The 25311-nt window shown below is 41.0% G+C and overlaps 1 protein-coding gene across 3 annotated transcripts in view; it reads right to left on the reverse strand.

Annotated features, from left to right (window-relative positions):
* The window catches only part of ARHGAP6 (Rho GTPase activating protein 6), a 312132-nt gene that overhangs the window by 156049 nt on the left and 130772 nt on the right, over positions 1-25311 (reverse strand). The gene's annotated exons all lie outside the window — the stretch shown is intronic.

Raw genomic sequence — 25311 nt, forward strand, 5'->3', positions numbered from 1 at the left:
TGTGAGGTGTGGCTGGGGAGGGCTGGCTCACCACCCTGCCTTGAAAAGCGGAGCCCTGTTTCGTGGTGCGTTCGTCCGTTTACACGCGTGTGTTTGCACCGACTGGGGAAGGGGAACCCAGTCCTGTACACGGTACAAATCGTGTTCTGCCCTGCTATAATTCGCTCCGACTCGCCTCGGGAGGCTGTGGCATCTCCAGCAATGGCAGCGTTAAAAAACTCACTCAGAAGTGACCAAAGCAGGAAGACCCATCCTAAGAGATGGGCTAGATACTTTCCTGAGGCCTCTTCCATCTTTAGAACCGGTTTTTCTAACACTTTGCAGAAATTTGTTTTACCAGTAACTCCCCCAGTTACCGTGAGTTCTTCCCTAAAGAAATGATGTATGTGAAATTAACGAGCTTTACTGGGTTTGACTTATCATCTAGGCAAACATTACCAGTGCATTGCAGTACCTATAAACAAAAGTAATATCATTCTTGAGGAAAACAAAAACAAACAAACAAAAAAGTTTGTGAGTGAATATTTTAGCAAAACAGCTCAGAATACACACTGGACAAAACACAGATCAGCTGAGCCAACGTTTCTGTGCTCTACTGATTATGTACTTCCAGTTATGGATCTTCTATGGATTTTAATTCCTATTGCAGAGGAAAACATCCTTAAGGGTTCCCATAGTTAGGGAGGTAATTCTCAGCTAACTTTGACTCAGGCAAAGCACAGAGTATCTGCGTTTACCCATAAAATCCATTTTTGTCTCTCAAGCTGTGCTACTGCCCTTCCAGGAAAATGAGGCTGGGTAGGTATTTGAACAATTGCAGGGAATGCATCAGAAAGCAGTACCCAACAGAAATAAATGTCACATATCGAACATTTCAAATCAACAGGATCTCCAAGCAGGCAGGCAAAAAAAAAAAAAAAATAAAATAAAAAAAAAAGCTGAGAGTTTGCTTTCCCCTTCTGAAGTTCTGCTTTTTATTTATTTCGGGGAGATGGTTTCATCCTGACACACGCCCTATGCTCTGACTCCTAGTGTTCTTTTCGCTCTGCTCTGCAGCCATGGCATTTATCCACAGGAAGCAGCAGAAAGCAGACGAACAAGGTTAGGGAGAGGCAAATAGTTTTTCTACCCTCAAGCTCTATAGCATCACCACCTTTTTAGCCATACCTCCCGACAATGGTCAACACAAAAGGAAATGCTAAACATCAGAAAATGTTAGGATTAAAACACGGGGGATATATTTCAATAAACACCCCAGAGTGAAAAAAAAAAAAAAATAATAATAATAATAATAGCATATGGAGAAGAGACCAGAAATCCACGACTAGCAGGTATAGAAGAAAAAAAAATAAAAATAAAAATAAAATAAAATAAAATAAAATAAATAAAATAAAATAAAATAAAATAAAATAAAATAAAATAAAATAAAATAAAATAAAATAAAATAAAATAAAATACTAGCAAAGGCAGAGATGCAGAATTTAGAAGAAACAGTGCAGTTTAGGAAAAGGTAAAAAAACTAACAGCAGGAAGATTAAGACTGTCCCAGAAGAGGCCAACTAGAGGAGAGGTTTTGCAGGCTGAACTCGTCTGCCCAGGCAATTTACTGTCACCAGGAAGGAGAGCCTGGCTCCGTGACCCTCTCCATCCCCCCGCACCCGGCTGTGTCCTGCCACTGCCTCCCCTCCCTCAACTTCAGGGCTCGTTGCAAACTAATGCTGCAAACTGCACGTTCCTCCCGTGCAGCAGGCTGAATCAGCTCGCCGAGGGAGGAGATGAGATCCAGAGCTGGCACAAAGGAAAGCACGAGCTTGTCTCGTTGGGAGCAGGATACTGGGAGCAGAAGAGGAGTGTGCATGGAAGTGCATTTTCAACTCTGACAGGCTTTTACAGCAGCGTAGCTAGGACTGAAAATAACAAGTATGCAAACAGAAGAAATAAGTAGAACTTCATACAATGACAAGCAAAGAGTTGTGGGACAGAACTTAGCAGTTCCACAGAGGGCTGTCAACCCAGAAAGGTGCGAGTTTACGAGACGTAGGCTTTCTGTTACCACAATACAAAAAAACAGGGAGAAAATGATTTCTTAAGTATTTCCATTCAGAGTATCATATAGGATTTGGTAAATTGCAGGTATCAGAAATGTAAAAGTGCAGTTCAACATTCTTCTGCAGCTAGTAACAAATTTTAAAGCTAATTGCAGAAGGTGTTTTCAAATGCCAGACCTTAAAACAAAATCTTCCTGTATTTTCAAAGCAAGATGTGGTGGTGAGTATCAGGTTAGCTTATATTGTATTTATCATGGCCAAGGAGTCTACCTGACTTCAAATTTCACAGGATTTAGAGCGCAGCCCTGATCTGCAATGAGGAGTAACAAGCTGTGCTGTGCTACTCGGCAGCTTGCTATCATCTGTCCCCATTTTAAGCCATTTAGTTACTAGGATTAACACGCTGATCTTTCACAGCAGTTTGAGCTAACTTTTCCCTTTTCACATTCCTTCCTTTTTCACACTGGTATATAGTCCATCCCCGGTGTTCCTTCCAAACTGCCTTCCTCCTCTGATAATGGGTACCCAATGAATGCATGCAACTCACTTTGGAAAGTGTAAACTTTCCGGTTCAGCTTCTCTTAATAGGTCTTTATAAAACATATTCCTGTACACTCACTCCAAGGATACTCAATCAAGAAAAAAATATATAAGCCAGAAAAAAAATAGTAAATAATTTTAAATCTTTTTCTATTGTATGAAATACTGTGATACTGTGCTACTGTTTTTTTTTTCTTTCCCCATTAGTTTTCCATGACTACACTGTGGATGTTTCTTACACTGCTTTAAGAACCTATAGTGTATGCTTTACACCTAGATTACAGTAAAAACTTCACTCTTTCTTTCCTATTTATCACTTATTGTTGACAACAGAAAAAGACGAATATACATGTACAGTGTTTCAAATACAATTTAGTTGCTTCCATCTGGTAAATGAGTAGGTAATTGAATATTGGTGTGCTGATCACTGATGATGCCAATTTTTGTTTTTTCAGTATTGCTCTGCAGACCAAGTGCTTTCTCCACTCTACTTGCTCTAAAACAAAATAAACCAGCTGTACAGTGTCAGACAGCACACAAGAATGAAACTGAGAAGAAGTGACTTCTCCAAAAGGACTCCTGGAACTAATGACTCAAGCTGTCTGATGTCACATCAGATGAGGTACGGAAAAGTTTCCAAATCCACCCTGTTACGGGAAGGAAGCCAGCTTAGTCCTTACGGCAGAAATGGATTCGTCTCACCTGTATTTAAACATCTACAGTGTGCACCTCAAGTTATCACCCAAGTCTTTCCTACTCCATGGGAAGAAGCAGAGACATCTGATGGACAGTTTACATCATTCCAAGCAGGCATCGAAAACTGATCTGATAAATTGCTCCCTAGAAGCGCCTGCTGCACTCGGCTGGGAGCCCATGACAAGTAGTGCAGATGTTTGCCCTTCAGGCATCCAGTGAGAGGAAGCCCACGCAAGGGATGGGGTCAGCCCTTAAATCTCGCTTGGGGCTTTCAGAAAAGGTCTTAACAGTCTCACCACCTTGATTGTTTTTATTCCAGAAAGCAGGGGTGACAGCACTTACCTGGTGAAAAAACAGTCCACTTCTTCAGGTGAGAAAGCTTCAAACATGCATGAAGGTCTTGTTCTGTTTGACCTTTCTAATAGCATGTGAATGCAGTTTCCACACAGAACTAGCTCCAAATCTGGAAAAGACTTGCCTCTGTGGCTGCTGAGCAAGCGCCAAGAGTGATACTGGCAGCACACTTCTTCCTTAGGGAATTAGCACTTCCCTTATTCTGGCCTAATATTCTTTCGGTCAGTTACAGTCTAAGTCTATTTCCCAAAAAGAAGAGAGAGGAAGGATGACAGACAAGTAAATAAAATGCATAATCATCCATTAACAAAAACTAGAGACTAAGGAATCAAAATTTAGAGACAATACACTGCAGAAATCCATTGTTCAGAACTAACTTTTTTTGTTGTTTTGAAAAAGTACTTATTTGCTACCTATCAAAATATGTTGATAGTTTCTCACCAGTTTGTAACAGAGCCAGGGGAAACAGTACTTAATGTCTGGGAAGAATGAAGTACCATCTCACTCTAGATGCTTTTTCACAGCGGTGACATGTATCTTCTTAGACAAAGGAAATCCTATTTAAAAAGAACTCAATCACTGTAATTTTCTGGATGTCTGAAACCCTGTTATATGAGATCTAATGCCCTAGAAGAGCATGACACCGTTAGAGTTCCTAAGTCCTACAGTTGTCCAAGTGTTGCTCGTACCAGCAGAGAGGAAGCTGGAGCTTTATTCCTAGGGAGTCGATACAAAGCAGCCTGTGTTCCCTAAACACAAACCCTCAGCTTGTGCTTGCACCAGGTGGTACAAGCAGAGAGGAACTGTACCCTGTGCACACCCACATCATGCTCCTGCACTCTCCGAGTCTGTAAAGCCCGAGAGAGGAAACCAGGCTCCAGATTGCTAATTCAAACCTGCAGGCTGTGCTGTGCAGAGGGGCAGGAGCAGCATTTTTTTTAGGAATGGCAACACTAAGTGTTTTAGGAAGACCCTGCCCTCCCTCCATGCTTCCCCACACTCTGTTCTTGAAGCTGCTACAGTCGCCCGATGGCACCTTCTGGGAAGCAGCAGCAGCAATGCACAGAACAGCCCCCGGGGAGGGTGACACTCAAAATAACTTGCCGCAGGATCAGAAACAAATTTTCTGGTAAGCGTTCAGCATAAGAGATGGACAACTCACCAAGAAATCCCAAGCAAAATCCTTTCCCTGACAGAAGTGTGCTATCCAGGACACTATCAGTTAGTACTGATGGCACTGCCACCAGAATTTCACTCAGGCATTTCATTCTAGTTGCTACATTCATAATTTTTTCATCTAATAATTCACTCTACTCTTTAATTTCTAAGTCACAGAAGGATATTTCGTATGTGATACTGCACATCACTGCACCATCAGTTACCAGCAGTTTGGCAGAGAGATTTAATCTAAGATTCACATCTCAGAAGAAGGATAAATTACATTCCTTATGTTTGCACATTGTTCTCCACCTCTAGCGTCAGTGAAAATTCATGATAACATCTTTCAATTAAAACTCCAAACTAGCAACTTGTAAATCAAATCTATGACCCTATCACATAGCATAAAATAGCTTTTCAACAAAGATTAGAATTTACTCTCAGCAGGTTGCTGTAATTCATTCAGTTTTTAAAGCTGCAGAAGAAACTAACAGTTATCCCTCCATCATCTTTTTTTCTTCCCTCAAAGGCTGCAATTTAAATAAATGGGACCACTCACTGCTTCATGTGAAGATTAATGACAGAGTTTCAGACCTAATATTTTTTTATTTCTTGGTTTTCCCTGATTATGGAACAAGCTAAAAAGGCAGACAGGAATATGGTGAAAAAAATAAAGGGGGGAGGGATGGCAGGACAAAATGCTAAATGGAAGCAAATGTGACTCCCCGGTTTAGATCTTCAAAACAGCTTACAGACCTTAAACATACAAACCAAAAATCTCAGTAAAGTCTCACCTCTGTAGATGATACACATCTGGTAAAACAGCAAGCTGGGAGATTTCTCTGCTTGCTGAAAGTGGGCAGATCTCCATGTGTTTCCTTCCTTGTTTATCTCCTTGCGACTCACATTCACCATAAACTGCACCACTGGGCTGAGCACTCACTCTCAATTACCCTTCTACCTAAAATGTGTTTTGAGAACTGCAGAGGGAGAAAAGCACAATTTTGTTCCATTACATACGACTTTTGCAGAAATTGCAGCTACACAAGAAAAATAGAAAACACTAACTTGAAACAAATCGGCTTCAGATACATGATTAGCTCTCTGACTAGAAATAGAAATGCTTATCAGCAAATGACAGAAGCATGGGCTTCTAGCTAAATTTGCCATATGGATATTTAACAGGAGTTTGGGAAGGGGAACGGTTCTTTCACACACCTAAAGTTTACTCAGTATTATTTTGTGGACATTACAGTATTGGTAAAATCCATTTGGCGTGCAGAGTAATAATTAGAGAACAAACTTTCCCAAGAAGTAACGCAACTACTGTACGGTTTGTTTTAATGTCATAATTCATAAATCACTTTTACTGTGTAAAAGTAATTATTTCAAGATTGAAATAAGACCAAACCTCTTGTGACCAACAACAATAACATTCATAATGTTAACAAACCTCTTCAAATGAAGTCATTGTTTAATAGGTTTCAGGCTATATGTGAAGTGGTTACAAATGTCAAGTTTTTGCAATAGTCAATAATTTGGGGATCATGTAAGCAGATGGACTTGGCGTCTTTGAGTTCTGGATTTCAGATGTAAATCATAGGCAGGGTATTATTCATAGCATTCACAGGAGCTGGCTGAAGGAGCTAATTTTCCAGCTGATAAGGAACGTTGCTTTTCAAAATCTGACTTTCATCTGATTGAGACTAAAGCCAACATCTTAAAATTTCTTGTGAACTGCGTAAATTCTTACGCTTTTTTTGAGCCAGAAAATGACAAATCGCGAAGTACTCTGCTTGGGTACTACCACTGCAGCTGTTCTCACTGAGCCTGAGAAACCCCCCGCTTTTCTCTGAGCCCTTAGGGAGCTGCCACACAAACCACTCTGGAGTGACAGCCCCCGGGACGCACCCCAGGACATCCCAGTGCCAGGGCAGGGAGCCTGGGAAGCCAGTGAGCCAGCCTGGGAACCACTGAGGAATTAGGACATGCCACAGCCCAGTGAAGCCCTGAGGTCTTGGCACTGGCACACAGCACGGCAGGGCCATCTCTGGCCGTGCCAAGCCCTGGCAGGCAGGCTGTCCCACAGCCTGACCTACAGTCCGGGAGCCTGGAGCGGAGTAATACCAGGCAGCCTGCATTAGGAATGGGAAAATGCGATTTTTGGGATCACTGGGTCTTGGTCTAGATCACCGGACAGACTTATCCAAAGATATGCACCCCGAGTCAGCCCCAGGCCTTCTGCTGTGGGACAGCCCAGAAGGATTTTCTCACAGTCGTTAACTCAGAGACACTGCTCAGCCTGCTTGTAACACAGGGTTAGTTTTCTCAGACTCATGAGAAGTGGATTCAAGGAGTTACAAATGAAATATTTGAAGGCCAGCAAATGGTCTTTTTCCACTGCAGCAAATTTCTATCCATTATTGCAATTAATGGCTTTTGAAACATCTGCTCTTTTGTATTTATGAAATGGAATCACATGCAATAGCCTCACACTGTGAGCTCCTCGTGAAGTCTTTTGCACTCGTATATATGGTTGTCCACCACATCAACAATGAATAATTTTATCATGTGCTCTAGCAATCACATTCACTGTCTAGTTTTGCTCTGAAGAACAGGTATGGTTGCAATTTCAATATATTGATTTCTGAGGACTTCAATCAGCAAGTAGTTTTAATTGAGCATCGTTCTTCCTGGCTATAAGTCCATCCTTGTTTTTACCTTGCAGCTGCAGAAGCATCAAAGCAGATTTACTTTCTGGTAAGAAGCTTCAATCACCTAATGATTCAGGGATTCCCCTGACCTGCCATGACAAGTGAGAGAGAACATGAGGGAACTGACTTCAGCACTCCAAGGACAGATGGGAAAACACAGAATCTTAAACACTTTGGGTGGCTCTTACCCTCACTGTAAAAACCCTGTAAAGCAGGTAAGAAAAACAAAACCAAAAAAAAGAAAAAAAAAAAAAAAAAAAAAAAAAGAACAAGCAAACAAACAAAACACAAACAAGCAAACAAAACAAAACAAATGTATAAGGGTCCCAGCTGGGATTCACCTTCAGATTTAGATACCTATATACAGGTGTCTATGCATGAATTAGTTGCCTTGGTCCCCTAACAGTCACTAAAGGCTTAGTCTATAGAGACAGGAGAGTTAAAAGAGCTAGAGGCGTGTCATTCTAAAGCAGACCCCACGTTTGATCCCTTGTATAAAATTCTAGACACAACTACATTGGCAGACTACACGTGCCTTCTACAAGCTACCACTATAGGTATGTGCATGTGCAGACCCCTACAACAGGTCTCTGAGCTACCCAAGGTAAAGAATGACTACCTTAAATACCTTTTCTTCAGCGACTGGGTAGCTTGTTTCAATGGCCATGTGTTCCCAAAATGCAAACCAAAATGCATGTGGGTTGGAGCTTGGGGAAGAGATGCTTGCAAGAAGGCCCCTCTTACATGGCCAGGGAAAAGGGATTAATTCCCTACCCTAGAGAACTCATGTACCAATCCAGTACTGTGCAGTGCACATTGCTGAAAACACAGAGCAGTAAATACACTGCAGAAGGTGCATTTATTGCAGTTCTACTCTCTCCTGCATCAGTTGTGATGGCCATTGCATCAGACGTGAACACTATGGCATGGCATTCCCAGGAATTTAAAACTCAGGCCAAAAGCTATGCAAACTGAGGTGTTACAGTACCTTAGTGCTAACAACTGCCTCCCATTTGTATTCAGTGAAAGGCTAAATCACCAAGGACTTGGGTGTCTGATTCTCACTGTTACCTGGAAACTAGAACCCTGAGCGCACACACTGTTGAGAAAGTGATTTTTAAAAGCGAACAGAAACACGAAAGTATGATTCATATAAGAAATACACCATCATCTAAGCACAGTTTCTTTACTTCCAGAGCCGTACTGTTTTAAACTGCGTGATCCTTTACTGCTGTAAGAACACTGAATCCCTCCTGGCTTGGATGTAGTTATTCTTGTATATCCCAAACTGGGGTTTTTCCCTTTGCAGGGATGGGAGGAAGGTGAAAACAGGACACAGCCTGCAGGCTCCTGGGTCTGCAGGTAGCATAGCCGCAGCACTGAGCAATGACACTTTCTGCTAATCTGGGAGGGGAAGATTCCCCTGGGCGAAATAGCTTGGGAAACGCTGGGTTGTATAAAAGAGCTGGCCTGTTCTCAAGCAATTGTTTTGGAAAAAGGTAAACTATGAATTGAAAGCACCACAGCTATTCCTAAGGAATCCCACACGAGCCTGCTGTCATTGGGCAGCCAGGACGCCTAGCTCCTTTGTAGTTAAATTCTTCTCCGGTGACTTGGTCTGCTTTAACTGTCCTGGTGGAACTCCCTCTTGGAAAGCCTTGGAAGGCTTCCTGCTGATCCACTGCTGCTTTACTTTATCTTGAATCTATTGTAATACTGATGAAGACGAAGCTGACACAGGGGAAAGCTGGAGTAATGCAGCAGTGAATCAGAGCTGTGCTCTTTTTTCCCCTTGTCTCCCTTCTGCCTTGATAGAAAAGTTCAAGGGAACAGAAATCGTGTAAGTGGCTCTGCATGTGATTTGTGCCCCTGAGCAGAGCCAGAAAGCCATGAGCCAAGTGTCAGGCTGAATCTTGAGACTTACTCTTTGTATTGATGCTGGCTGCAGGAGTTTAAGACCACTTCAACCCACACGGCAGCTGGGAGGTATCAGAACTCTTGTGAGTACCCACCCCTTCACCTCCAGCTAGACCAAGTAGCTACAGAAGTTGAAAACACCACGGAGTCCTAAGAAAAAGGAATTCATCCACGTAGGACAGAGAATTTAAGCTGTTTACAACTCTCTGGTCTCTGATGTTTATTACTCCCCCCATAAAGTCTGCCTCCATCTGTGGTATCTTGCAGTGACAGAGTTAATGAAAATCCAAGAGGCATTCCAAGGATAGCAATGCAGAATGAGAGCAACCTCAGCATTGTTTTGTTAAGATCTCAAATTGCCAATACGGCAAAATGAAGTAATGTGCTCTGTCAACATGTAGTATGCTCTATAAATGGGATCACTTGTTCATCTCTTAGTAAAACATGCAGAAAAGCACTATTTGATCAGCCTTAGAGCAGCTGACTGCTGGCTTTAACTTCTTCCTTAGGACTTATTCAAAGCATGAAACTGCTGAAAGTCTCCAGTGAGCAAAAAGAGACAAAAATATCTCCAAAAAGTAATTAAACTTATTACCAAATAGACCTCTCTTTATGTGATCAGTCTCGAGCTAGTGTTTCTTTATCAGCAAAATTAAAACAGAAGTTAGCTAAAGCACCAAACTGATTTCAGCTAAAACTGAAAATTGATTTCCACGGTTTTCAGTATTAATTTATAAAAATGTTATATCTTTTTACAAACAAAAGATAACTTTACTAGTTAACTTGGAAACCTCAGACAGGTTTCATACATTTATAGACAGCTTCCAGATTGAATTTTGCTGATCCAGGCTTCTTAGGTGGAGTTTATGGAGCCAGACTTGTCATATGAGCTATTTCTATAAGCCCCAGGTAAATACACACAGGGTTCGCGTTGTTAGAGAAAGTGTTTTTTTCTCTTCTAGAAAAAATTAAGCTAATCTTAAGTAAAGACAAAAGTTCATTCAGTACATTTTGTATTTGTTGTTTTTGATCCATTTTGGGAAGCATTTTTCCTTCCACAGACCTACACTGCCCCTGCCGCTTTAACTCTTTCATTTCTTTTACCATGCTCTGCTTCAAATACTCTCTGTTCTCTGAGCTAGAAACAGCTGGATGGCACAGCTGGAGGAAAGGAAACACAGGGTTCAGGTATTTCATTCCCCTTCTTCCCCACCAGCAGCCCTCATGCCTTCCCTTTCCTACATACCTGCTTTAATCTAAAACTCACATAAGGTTGGACCTGTATTGCAAAGTCCTCTTAGAAACATGAGTTTTCACTCCTGTAGCTGAAGTCCTGGTGTGGATGCAATTAAAGGGATTGATTGGATACATTTTATTTCTTTTTCCATTCAAAATTGCTATGACCATCTACAATAGCTTTATAAGAATTATCACTGTAGCTGTAATAACAGGGTTCCAAAATATTCAGGATGTCCATTGTAAAGATGTCCATTGTAAACTCAATAGCCCACTGAATGCTTCTTCATTTAAGATTTCCATTTACTGATGACATTTCAATGAAATGTCGTACAAAAATTTACCCATAAAACTTAGACTTATGTACTTATGAAAGCCAGAAATCAAAGGATCTGTACCTTCCCCTTTAGGTACATACATGCCTGGTAGCAAGATGGGAAAATGACACTACCTCATTTTCATCTATATCATCTCTCCATTTTCCCTCCACCTCTCCACCTTAGATGTCTAAGACACATTGGTGTCTAAGACACATTGGTGTCTAAGACGAAATTTGCAAAGCAATTTTTTCCATTTAATGATGATACAGTATACCTACTATAGGTAAAGATTTGTTACTAAATTTGCTGTATATTACAACAAAGATGTGAACCCATAAATGGGAAAGAAATCTTCCTATGACAGAGAGTGTGAAAAAAAATAGCACAGGCAAATAAGGAAGAAGAAATGGATATGGCAATACAGTAGGGATGATCAGATTTCTTGAACATTAACTGGAAATGAACACCTTCATGTGACCCAGAGCCATGAAACCTGAGGTGGCATGCCTTGGAGATGAAGTGGCAATGCCAGGAGCTCCCGCTGCTTCTCTGTGAGACACCCCTACACTGCAGACAGTGGGGGGACCCAGCTGACCACCACCTGAGCAATCCCTGCTGGTTTAGCTCTGCTCACAGCCAAGGATGCCAACCAGTTGTGATAGCACAACTTCACTGACAGCTGTACCATGAAACAATGGCACTTGAACTGCCCCATGAGGACTGAAGAGATTGGCTACAAGCCCACAAGACTCCAAAGACAAACACAGCAATGTTTGTGAGGAGAGACCCAGGAAGGTTTTATGAGATGGAAAGGTAGGTTTTCACTTTTTGCTGGTACTTGTGAGGAGGCAGGCAGCAGTATTTTGCTGCTGCTGTTGGTGCCCAGGCCTCAGTGTTGTTCTACAGATGAGCACTCCAACAACGGACATGAATCAACAAAGTCATAGCTGAAAACTATCTGCCCATGACAGGCTCCTCTGCTGGATCCAGCTGTACCAGCACAAGCAGTTCGCTTGTGATCGTGGGTGAATCATCACTGTCCTAACAGAAGTTATGGATCCCATGGGTCCATTGAAAAAAAAATGTTTGCGCTGCCCCTTATTTCATTTTAAACAAAAGCATCTTGGCCAGTTTGAATGGTTTACACTGGGGAAGTTGGCTTTAGTTGCAGATTTGTTTGATGTCTTGCTTGAAACATAAGCAGCCAGCATTCACACACCCTGCTCTGTTGGTACGTCTGAGACCTACCAGCACAATGATGCAGTCATCAACAGATGGTTGCTATGACCCGTTCCATCAGCCTAGAGGGATCCAGAAGATGATGACTGTATATGTCTGTCTACCATATGGATTATTGTGACAAAAGAGATGATCCTAGACTGGTGTAGTATCCTACCAAATTGTGAATGAATGTGCTTGGTATTGTCTTACTTTAGTTCAAAATAATTGTAAAACCTCCAAAGTGCAATAGAAACCTCTCTCATACTCACAGAGTATTTAATCATAGGCTGCTGACAATGGCTGTGATTCAAGGTGGCAGCTAAGTACTCACATAACTTTGAGTATATTTGTAATCCAAAAACTGTTTGCCCTCTTGAAGCTCAGGACATACTTCAATCTCTGTCTAAATCTAAGTCAATTTGATTTTTTTTTCTTTCTGTGATTGTTTACAAAGCATTATGGCAGTGTGGTGAATCCAGAGGTAACCCCTGGGAATGGTAACTCTAAGATTCGTCCTGCTCTTTGGTGGAAAACTACTCCTGAACCAAGGGCAGAGAAGGCTACAGACCTCCGAGTTCTCCAAGTTCTACCTATCTGCTGCCTCTAGGATGATCTCAGGTCCAGCTAAGGGTCTTGGATGGAGAAGCCATCTCTCAGAAACATTATTTCAACTTGTTGGAAAGCTTTGGCAGAACTTCATGCAAGAAAAGTTTCCATTTTGCCTTCCCTTTCCCACTGTTTATCAATTCTTCTGGGTTCACCTCTTAAATACCATCCAAAGAGCAAAGTGTTTCACTCTGTATTGTGAAGGGTGTAATCCCCTGTTGCTGTAGCATACCAAATGCTGCAGGAGGTACCAGGGCAGAAAACATGGTGTCCACTTGATGGTGGGCATCACAACATGCCACAAGAACATAGCAGTTCCGCTGCTTGAGAGCTGTCAAGACACGCAGACCTCCACCTTACAATCTTCCGTGGGAATCCAACCAAAACAAATACAGGGGGACTCTCAGCAGAAGGGAGGAGAGGACTCTGTGTGTACAGCAAACAAACAGCTAGAGCCACTGATGTCCTCAGCCTCGACTGCAGCTGGACCGTAGCATTCCTTAGGAGCACACACATTACTCAAAGTCTTTTCTATTTATTTTCTTAACTAAGCTTTGCAGCCTTTTTAAGTGGGGAAAGAGAGACTCAGCCGTTCCCCTCCATTTTAAAAAATCAGAGCAAATTTTGTGACTATATATAAGAGAAACCTCTATTAGAAGCTGCTTTTAAGATTCTGTAAGGTCTGAGCTTTGGGGCTTTTTTAGCTGACTCAAGATCTTTTTGTGTTTTAACTGTCACTTTTAGTTTTTAATATTACTAAATGAGCATTATCATGATGGCAAAATTGGTAGTGTTTTAATTAAATAATATGATATATCTACAAAGGAAAGGAAATAGACTGAAACAGTTTTCTTTTAATTTAAATTCAGAAGTTAAATCCAAATACCTAAGTAAATGACAGAAGCTGTCACTTTGTCTGCAAGTGAATTTTTACTTCTTTCCTACGGCACTGGAACATAAAGACGCTGCCAATATGCGGATAAGCACCGTGCATTATATAAAACAGCAGTGCATTGAAGCCTCATGTTGTAATGGAAAATCTAGATTTAAGATCTGGAGAGCAATGATAGAGGGGAGGAAAAATGTAGCTACCATTTGTAGCATAGTTGGTGGGATATTTTTCCAAGTGAGGTCAGGGAAACACATTGGATAACTACATTTACGAGGCTCCTCCTACACAAGCACAATAGAGACAAGCCTGTTGTTCTCAGTGCAGTTGATAAACTATGTTCTATTCAAAGTCAGGTGGCTATTGTCCCCATGTCACCCAGGATTGAATTTATCTTAGTGGATTACAGAAAACAAACAAGTTTCTCACTTAATGAGAAAGCCCTGAAAACCTATTGTAACTATGCGATAAGTTGGACAAACAGCACATGCCATACACTGCCCTGCTGCTCTACACTTCTCAAACACTGCTGCTGCTGAGAACCTGTGCAGACTCACGGTATGCTTAACCCATCCAGCGGTGAGATGCCACCAAAAGGAGTGGTTCTGCATCCCTCTGCTGCCCTCATGTCCATCCACATGCTTCTGTTTCAGTGACTGTGTGGTAAAGCTGATAATTGGAAGGAAAATTAATAGTGAATCAATTATCAAAATAGTAGAAAATTAAAAGTTGAATCAATTTTCTTTCAGATCTACTCACCCTGAGGTCACTCAGCTGTTATACCTGATGCAGGGGAAGTGGGAGGAATTGTTGATTGCGGGATGCCTCTCAAAAGCTGCCTACAATTAAACTGAATAAATTAAATGCCTTGTGCAACTCGATTCATCCTCCTAAAACCCTGTACATTCAGACCTTGTGACTCCTAAAAGAGGCTATATAAGTTGTTGTTTTTCCTTTGCACAAGAGGACAGCTCCTATCAGCACTAGCAAGTGCTTTTCTGTGCAGCAAATAACTCCACTGTGGAATTCCCTGTCACAGCTGTGACAGCCAGGAGTGAAAATAGGTTCAAAAAAACAAACAGACAAGTTCCCAGACATCACTGGCTATCAAACAAAATTGCTTCAGCTATTGTCAAGTTCAAGAAGACTTTAAATCACTAACCAGCAGGAATGGGAAAACATAACGTGGATCTCACACTTAATTCTTCTACTGTTTCTTTAATGACTGTTCCTGCCTAGCACAGAAAACAGCATTACAGTGTTGGGGATCCTCTTGATCTCATCCAGTATGTGACTGCTTATATTCGCTGTACATGTTATCTCCCAGGAGTTTGCCACCTTATCTATAACCAGTGAGACCCTCGAAGGAAGGAAAACACAGTGCTATCATTAGCATTATCATCACTAGCAAACGTCTACAGATTCTGAACTCCTCTAGAAACATTTGCTCACAAAATGAAGATTGAAAAGGGGAGGAAAAAAGACATCTATGAAGCAGAATGCTTTCAAACAGAAGTACAGAGAAGGAAAAATACATTGACTGATAAGACATCTGCTTTTGGGCCAAAGAGAAAAAATGAAATAAGTAGAGATGTCATTTTTTACTCAAAAATAAATAGAAATAAATATTTAAGAGACAATGTTTTTAATTATTTGATTTAAACTCCACCCAATCTACTAGCTTAAACTTTTGTGTGAAGACTCAGATTTTGACAGATACAGTTTCTTTGCAGAGGAGGCTTTTAGGTGCCACTGAGACAGAAGGGATGTAATCGCAGGTCTCGGTACTGCTGTTCACCAGAGCCCCAATTTAACAGAGGATTAACCTGAATTTAGCTCTAGGAACTAGAACATTGTAAATAATACATCTGCAACTTAAACGAGGTGCTCAAGAGTCCTTTTGAAGAGGGATGCTTCCTGAACTTGGGGCCAGGTGATTAGCACGGACCTATCTCAGAAAGACATGTTCAATGCATGAACAGGGAACATGGTCCCTAGTGGGCAGAAAACCGCTGAGAGAAGAACCCCTGCAAGATGGCTCCTCTAAGTTTTGTTCAAATTTACCCATGACAAGGAGAGGCAAGGCATGGTGAAGCACCACTTGACACCTCCACCCTCCCAAAGCATCACCAGGTGCCCCAAGTCCCTGCCAAGCCCCGACCCCGGCCTCCCCAGGACACCTTCCCTCCAGGGAGCACCATGCACGGTGACACTGTGACAGGGTCAGGAGGAAAATAAGGCACAAGCCCTGCCACAGATTTGGCACCCGCAGCCAGCACAGTGCATGTATCAAGAGGGAAGGAGAAAGGCAGCCCTATATTTAGCCAAGAGACAGATAGGCTCTCTCAAGAAAAGCTCACTGCTTCGAAAGGCTAAAACAAAGCAAAACCCTCATCCAGTCCCTCTGGGGAGACTGCTGGCAGTCCCCGCATACCGGCACTGTCACCACCTGCTCTGCTCCCTCGCCTGCCCAGGCCAAGTTCTCGGGGGAACCATTGCTTGCCCTCCAGGAGCAGGCCCCCCGACGCCTTCTGTGAGCATGGACCTGGAAGGAAGCCTAATGGTTTGGTGATTTTAGAATGAAGCACCACATCTTGATTATTCAGACTTGTTTCACTTTAAGCTGCATTTGGACTTGAAGCCTCCAGAAGCAAAAGGGCATTTCCTTAACCCACCGCATTGCAGAGCTTGTAAGTCATGCAGTCACTCAGTCTGCTGAAGGCCTGGGCCTGAACTAGTCGGCCTGTTTCTCTTTAAAGCTATTTTTGCTCTGCCTAAATGCTACAGATTCAGAAAAGCCATGCAGTGCACATCGCAGCTTTATCCCATATTTTCCACTGACACATTTTTCCTCCACCCTTCCCAAGAGCCCACAGCAGTGAGGTGAAGGGAAAGACAGAAAAAGGCAGAAGTTTCCCTTTTCTGCTGGGAGTGGTTTAGGAGAGCTTTAGACACGTTGGAGCTGGAAGGAAGAAAGGCACTTTTTGGAGGAAAAGCAAGGAGGAGGGCTAGTTGTTCTGTTCCCTCCTGCTGCCATGGCTGGGCAGGCTTTAGCTTTGCTCTTTGTCCCTGCCATGAGGATGATGAACGCTCAGAGGGTGAAAAAGCAACTTTACAGAATGACTGGCTGAAACCTGAATCACTCAGACACCTCTGCTCAGTCCTAACCACTCAAGGCAGCCATAGCAGGGCAGGTGAATCCTGCCTGCCTGTGTGTTGGATCTGTGGGCTGATGGCACTGCTGTGATCTCCACCTCAGCCATGCTCCTCACTCACACACAGGCACATCTCACTCACCTGAGTGAAACAAGGCATGGAGCTGCTTGGAAAATTCTTCACTTTCACCCAAAATTTTGCATTTCTTTCTGCCCCTAATGTCAATTATCAGTAGAAACTCTCAGCATTTAGTAATTTTCTTAATATAATGAAAACTCCTGACAAATACATATATATTACATATATATATTCTATATATAATATATATTTATATATAAGCATATATATTTATAATATATTATATATTATTAATTATTTATATTATATTATATTGTTATATATGGAATATATATTTATAATATGTAAAAATTCTTATTTATATTATGATATTTATATTTATATATAATATGTATTTGTCAGGAGATATCTATATCTATATATAAATAGATATAGATATAGATATAGATATAGATATAGATATAGATATAGATATAGATATAGATATAGATGATATAGATATAGATATAGATATAGATATAGATATAGATATAGATATAGATATAGATATAGATATAGATATAGATAGATAGATATTTGTTGTTTGTTTGTTTTTTGAGGAAGGCAACTATATACTGGGACAATGCTGTGTTGTAATAAAGCCCAATTTTTCCATAGCAGCCAGTTTCACCAGACCCACCCTGAGTGCTAAGCTCATTTTTGAGCACAACAAACTCCAGGAGTGATGTAAATCCTTCCTTTTTTCTGCCCGGTCTTACATATTTTCCCTAAAACATAGTTTGATTTACCTTTTTTTGTTGGCTTATTTCTTTGGTCACTGGTCACTTGAAGTAATTCTTTTTTTTTTTTTTTTTTTTTTTTTTTTCCTCCCTGTTACTACCAATATACCAGAAGTACCAATGTTATCTTTTAAAGTATTTTCAAAGTATTCCTGGCCCTCCTCTACACTGTGTATTTCCATCTCTACCTACCCTCTCATTAAAACTGGCCTTAAGCCTAATGTCATTTTCATAACTTTTTGGGCTATCTATGTCCTTTGTCCAATGAACAATCTTTGGATTTGTTCTTTTTTTTTTTTTTTTTTAATTATTATTATTTTTCCATAGAGTATTCTTGGTCTTGCCTATGTTGTTCAGCAAGAAATCATCACTCTGAGGACTTTAAAGGAATACAAAGAATAAATGCAGAACCATCGCCGTGACCTGTAAGAATCCAAACTTATGTCTAAGACACACGCATACACACACAAAATCCCCTACTGCATACAGCTTTAAACAAAAACATGAAATTACTTTAACATACACTATCTTTAAACTCTGATTTATGATTCTGCAAGCTTTATGTAAAAGACAGAGGAGAATACAAAACTAAGCCCCAATAGGGAAGAACTTGAGGTAATCCTGGATCAAAAGTAGCAGAAACATTAGGAACCTTGCCCAGTCTTTGAATTTCAGCAAATTACACTGTGGTGTGTTTAACTTGTTATCTATTAATGCCCAGATCCTGATCCCTACTGTTACTATATAAGCATTTTTTTCTCTGGGTTTTGATTGATAATAGTTTGGCTTAGGATTTTTTTCCTCTGTATCACTGCCATAACTTTATGACATTGTATTTCCTCTTGGAAATTGTACACTTTGCTAGAACTCTCCATGTCCCTTGGCCGGTTCAGTGCTCCAAAGCTACAACCTTCCACAAATTGCAATAATCATCTCATTTAAAATTCCAGATTATTCATGAAAGCAAAATACAGATTTACCTTTGATAACAAAGGTACTTGCATAAATGGCTTCATTAATTCCCAAACTCACTTTCAATTTGATATCAGCCCTGAATTTCATATCATCTACCTTATTAAGATTGTTTCAGCAATACAAAAGCTTCACAAAGCTTGCTCTGTCTTCTGAAAATCAACGTTCCCCACAGTATATCAACCTGTTATCATTTGAACATTTACAGAATAATCTCTTTATTTGCTTTTTTTTTATGGCAGATATTGAAGTGAGACTAACTGGCCAGCAGCTCCCTGGGTTGTTTGCTTAGCTGTTTATGAAGAAGAGATCTCAGCAGAAATACATGCTGGTATTTCCTCTTATCACATCATCTGAATAGCTCTGCTTTTCCCCTCAGGATGCTCAAGTCCAAATCTTCAGGTCTAGCTTATTTTAAAGTGTTTTGCTTATCTGGAGACTCAGGAGTTTGTTATTATGAATAACAAGCAATACACTGCTTTTCCTCATGAAAACACTGTGCAAACATTGGCATGATCTGTGCTCCAGGGCTGGAGCAGGGAATGGTTGCAGCTGGGTGTCCCTAAACACCAGCACTCATTCCTTGCTTGTCCCACCAAGCCCCAGGCTATTCACACAGGAGAGTGGATGACCACCCTCACCCCACCAGTGTTTTCTGCATGACCACACAATGGGAAGAGGCTTCTTCACTGAACAAAAAGCTCTTCGCAAGTCAATGTTTGGCAGCTTAGGAATTAGACTGTTACCTTTCTCACCCTGTAAAATGTCTTCGGCAATTGGTAGGGCTGGTGGGCTAGTGGCAATACCAGGGTTAAGGATGCCCAAGGTAGGGCAAAGCAATCCCATTTCTACACCACAAGTATACCACCCTAAATGCCCTGATTCTGCAGCTGTGGGCAGTGCCAGGGGCAGGAACTTGTTAATCCAGTGCTGCTGCCAAACCCTTGTGCTGTGGAGCTGCTGTCCAAAAAATACAACGTTTAATGACAAAACTTGCTTAGGCAGCTGCTCAAAAGGAGAGACAAGTTGCTTACATATGCATAGTCCTGAATGACCTGTCTTATGTGAACTTCAGGATGCTTCATAAATATCTAAACTATCTAAAACCAAATATTATTTAAACCATCTGAGAAGTAACCACATCTCCAAGCATCAGAGCTCCAGTTCACAGGCATCAAGGTGATGAAATGGGCACTGACATCCTCCGTCCACTTGCTGATAGATGCAGGGTGCAGCACCTTCAGCAAGGAAAGCTGAACAAGATCTGAAGCAACTTCTGGACCACCACAGTTTCTGCCCCATATTTCAAAGTAAATTGAAATTGCACCACCAGACAATTTCAGGCAGGACATCATGGTCAATCACTGATGTTTCGATTCACCAAGTGCAGGTGAAAACATGACTACCTCACAGCAAGAGGTTTTCTGAATGCACGTGGAAGGAACGTGGTTTTGAAGCTAAGGATTAAACACATCAAGTCGAATTCCATAGGAACCCCAATTATGAATCACAGCTCTCCTTTGGACTACAGAGTATTCTCAACATCTAACTCCCCTGTGTGCACACATGCCTTTTTCTGTGCTTATCGCTGTACTATTACTGCTTTTGTCTTATGTTTTAACAGGAATCACAAGCTTAATTAGCATTTTCTATTCTATTCTTCTAGTTGTGATTTTTTAAAGTTTCATTCCACTCATTTTTTTCTTCCCCAAAATATTGTTGTAGCCTGGAGAAAGCCTCTGGTGAGTTTACACAATGTCAAGATGGGCCTAGCTTTGAACCCAGGGTGGAGAAACTTTTGATATATTTCCAAACCATATAATTTTCTAGTCAGGTCTCTTGAGTTTCTGAAAAAAACAACTTTCCCAGGCCCTGCACATCTGTGAGATGTACAAGAGGAAAGCACCCAGTCTTTCTGAGAGGTAAGGTGCTGATTACACAACTTTCAGCACATCCTGACAGCTGATTCCAAAAACTAATATTGCTTTTGGCATCATGCAGAGTTCTTCACGCAGCCTTCTGAGGAGATAGCAAGCACAGAAAGGTGAAAGTATTTTAATATAGTTTGCAAAGAAGAGAAGTGCAGAGTTGAGAAATGAGACCAAACAACCCAAGATCTAACTCAGAGTTAACCAAACCTTGGCCACATCATTCACTACATTTTATTTCTGTCCTCTCCATTCATCAGTGCATCAAATGTCACTCAGCAAACCAGTATTAAACTGAAATATTTACTCTTTATTCTCTAGCTAGTACTCACTGAGAAGGATGGATATGCTTTGGAGCTGTGGTATAAACTGCTGCTACCAGAGAAAAAAAAATGCTCAGATGCAAAAGGCTCAGATATTTCAAAACTGCTCCTCAGACAAAACTTCTTCGTGCCAAACAGATGCCATGAATGGTTCTAGACACATTTGGGAGGTAGGACAACAGCTTGTCTTTCTACAGTGTGAATAACTGAGACTGTAATTTGTATAGCTGATCAAAAATGACTAAAACTTCGTTGCACTTCTTAGAGTGACTCAGTTGTTAAAATAAAAGGTGTTGGTTAGACACCAAAGTGTGCTGAACAAACAAAACCTTTTTATCACAGAAGCCAACCATTTCCATATGTACGTACATATAATAAATAGAAAGGAGACAGGGTAACGCAATTTTCCCCTCAAAGCTGAAAATGACTTTTTTTTTTTTTTAAACTGGTAAGTTTAAAAACTGCCTGACTACATTTGGAAATCACTCTGGCTTGCCCTAAAATACAATATAATAAAAGGAATTCTCTCCACATTTTTCATATTCAAGCCATCCCAAACCAATTTACCAAGGAAGCTGACATAGCAGTGGCTGTATACAAAGGTACAGCTTCCTGAACATCAATTTTGTTTGAGGTAAAAGGGACTGTGAGCACAAATGTGGTGGGAGATGTCCGTACAGATGCTGGTTCCCCCAGAAAACAGCATCCATACGTGGTGCTTCCCTACAGCCCACTCCCACCTCATCCCAGTCCTCACATGGGATGGGATCATTGCTCTTCCCTCTCCACACCTCCTCCTCCCGCCTTTTGACAGAGAAGGGTTTTAAAATTAAAAAAGCCAAGTTGCCTGGATGTCTGAGAGACCTGAAAATGCATGGCCAGCAGCCACCCTGAACTTACTGCGCTGGCAACACTCCCAGACTAGCGTGATTTCGTTAGCAGTACGTTAGCAATATCGGAGAGTCCTAGAAGTGAACTAAGATCTCTCCCTGCCAGGTGCTGCACAAACACCATAAACTTATAGTTTACTGAAAAAGCAATCAATGGACACTCCCTTCCTCCAGAGCAAAAGAAATAAAAACAAATAAGTGAGACAGATAAATAGAAGTCAGAAGAGGAATTAGTGTCTATCCTAGAAAGTATTTCAGAAAAAGGGTGAGCCTCTAAAAATGATAGCTTGGGAGAGAAACACGTTTGCCAGGAATCTGAGACTATACTCCCACCAGATTTAAGATGTTTTAACAAAGTACAGTTCATTTCTTCTGTCCTGAAAGAACGTTTAAGCATTGTTTTAAACAGCGGGATTTTTTCTCAGCATTCAGCACATGCCTGTTTTCATCCTTGGCTTTGGAAAAAGAGGCTCCACCCTTAAAGGAAAAGAAAAGAAACACACAATGCTGCCAGTTTCATTTCTGAGATGAACGAGGATTTGCGATTGCAAGCAGATCCTCCAGTTCAGCATTTAGCCTTTGCACATAGAGACCACAAAACATTTTCCTCACAGGAGTACTGGTGGAAGAACAGAGGTGGACTTTATCGAAGTCAACCTTCTGGCAACACAGTGCTGGGAACATTAACTGTTCTGCTGGTTTCCTACATGTTTATCCAGTATTTAAGATAGCATGGAGAGGACAGAGCTCATAGTCTTATGTTATGTATGCCTGTGAGGAGGCTCAACAGAAAACTCAGGTGAGGCCAGGCATAACTCGGGAACTGCACCTTTTACTCAGGAAGATTCACTGAATGGTTTCTCAGGTCTGCATTTGTTCAAAAACTAGACAACCATGAAAGTAAGGAACTTCTCTTTTCATACCTATTACTTTTCAGATGAAGAAAGAAGATGTTGAAAAAATGGGGTTTCAAGAATGGAACATGGTAAACCCAATGAACAGGTCAAAATCAAGATACATACTGAGCAGCTATCAATCAGTAGTAGAAACAGATTATAGAGTTTATTTAACTTTGTTTTCCTGCATACTTTGCTATCTGAGCCATATATTGGCTGGGATAGTTTTTTTCCAGGCCTTTTCTGAGCAGATTACTCACAAGATGGTGCTCCTTGACACACCAAGACCACTCTCCCAGGAGCCTTTTTACAGCAGCAATGCCTTCGGAAGCATACATGACTGGAAAGCAAATTTGCTTACATGGTTTTGGCGTGCTTGCCAGGGAGCTAGAGGACTCCTGTGCTTTTGATGTCCACAATACACAGTGAAATAGAGGAGGTGTGTTCTCTAAGTACTATCCCAAACCAAGGTCAGGTGGGAGAAGCACATGCCCCGTACAGAAGCAGAAGTACTGCTGACTTTTGACGCAGATCCATCACTTCTGTCTCTTAGACTTTTCCAGAAATCTCTCCCAAAACAATTTGTTTTTCTTTCCTTTGTGTGACATGGGGCTTGGCAGGACCAAATCCAACAGAAAGCAAAAAGTGTGATTAGTTTGATTTCTTCTTACTGCCAGAGAATCATACAAAAACTACCTGTTTTTTTTTTTTGTTTTGTTTTGTTTTGTTTTCCTGAAGGAAAAGATTAGATGGCACCAAGTTGAGAAAAACATTACATTTTCATGCAACTGATCACAGTTTCTTATGACATTAAGTATTCAGGCTGTTCCAAACTGACTCTCACAGTAACATTTGTAAATTGTATTAATCACAATTTTAAAATGCATCTATCTACAGATCCCAACCAATTGCTTACTCCAGAGATCAGTAAGCTAAAAAACATTAACAACAAAACCCACAACCTTTTTTCCCCCAAAGAGAAATGCTTTGTATCCAAAATATGTAATTAAAAATGCATCCAAGCATTAAAAATATTTTAAATGATAATATCCTCCTGTCAGCAACTCTTAGGACCTAAAGCATGTATTTTGGTAAGGTTGGATGTGCTAATATAAGGATTTTTATTCCAGGTGTATTTTTATTTTTATTCCCTGGCATTGCCATTTGCACTAGAATCAATAAATCTAGCGTGCTGTGTTTCTTATATCCCCAAAATTCAGTATTGTACTCTTGAGGTTCAACATGTTAAATACATCAGCAACGCGTTCAGCAGCACAGAGAACATTTCTGAATCTGCTACCTATTTATGAATGAGGTCTTGCACCTGTAGTCGTAAGGCAGTGCCACTGAAAGCTTTCAGAAGCTTGATGCCAGCACAATTAGGTGGCTATCTAGGCTGCATCAAAATACAGGTGAAAAAGAGAGATTTGCAGGGATGCAGACTAGCATTTGCCTTGTGCACTGATCCTGTTTATGTAGCAGTGTGCCAGCAGCATGCAGCTGACCTTCAACACATCAGGAGACTGCCTGATGAGGTGGCACTTATGAGGTCCAATTAATTCTGCCCATGTCTCGAACCTCATCTCACACGTCAGTATCCGCAAGAGACGCAATAATGAGGGTGGAAAGGAAAGGGCTCTGCAGTGCTGTCTTAGACTTGGGCCATCTCCCAGCACTTTAAGGAGTGTCCCTAGCTGAGATTTCTAGAGGGAAATCGGTCTGAAGCAAGTGCGTGGTTGCTATGAGAGTTAGTGCTAATATCAGTTGTTTTGCTCACTGCCACAGGCTGAGAAGAATGAGGTAAATGACTCAGCTTTCTCCACATGAACATAAGGGCATTTCAAAGGTACCTTGCGACACAAGATGCTTAACATCACTACCCCGAGAATCTCCATCGTCAATAAATTGAGATTCTTCGCAAACACTTTAAACTCCGAGGACATTTACATAATGAATATAATTAGATCCACTTCAAAGATGGCAGCTGAAGAAGGGAACAACTGGCAAAAGACCACACACATGGGTTGTGTGACAGCATGACACAAAATCATAGACAATTACTTAAAGCTTAAGACTCATGAATTTAAAACTGAATTTCCACCACCTCCTGTACTGGAAGCTGTGTATAAGAGTACCACTAAAATTAAAATCATCCAAAAATCTTATGATTAAATTTCAAATGGATCCTTTAAGAAAATACACGAGCAAATAACGAGATCTGCAATAACGCAGAGAAAATTAATTACCTAGGCAGACTCCTTTTCAAGTTCATGACTCATGCTAGAATATAAATGTCTGCATGAAGCCAGCTCTTAATGCTAATTTTGTTGCTGTAAGAAAATTGTAACCTTCTCTGTAAAAAATGAGTACATACCTTGCTATTGATTTTTCAAGAGTCTGACTTGAAGAATGCTGTACTGTAACTGCAGATTTGCACTAACACCCTAAAACGCTTTGCTAAATTTTGTTCTTTCCGGGCACAGATACCAAAGCCTCCTAACCACATCACATTCAGCCTCAGCTGCACAGAAGCTGTGGTCACATTCACTTCATTTGTTCCTTTCCGTTGAGTACAGAAATGGCAAGCGTA

This window comes from Aythya ferina, assembly GCF_964211825.1.
Source record: "Aythya ferina genome assembly, chromosome: 1".
NCBI classification, from domain to species: domain Eukaryota; kingdom Metazoa; phylum Chordata; class Aves; order Anseriformes; family Anatidae; genus Aythya; species Aythya ferina.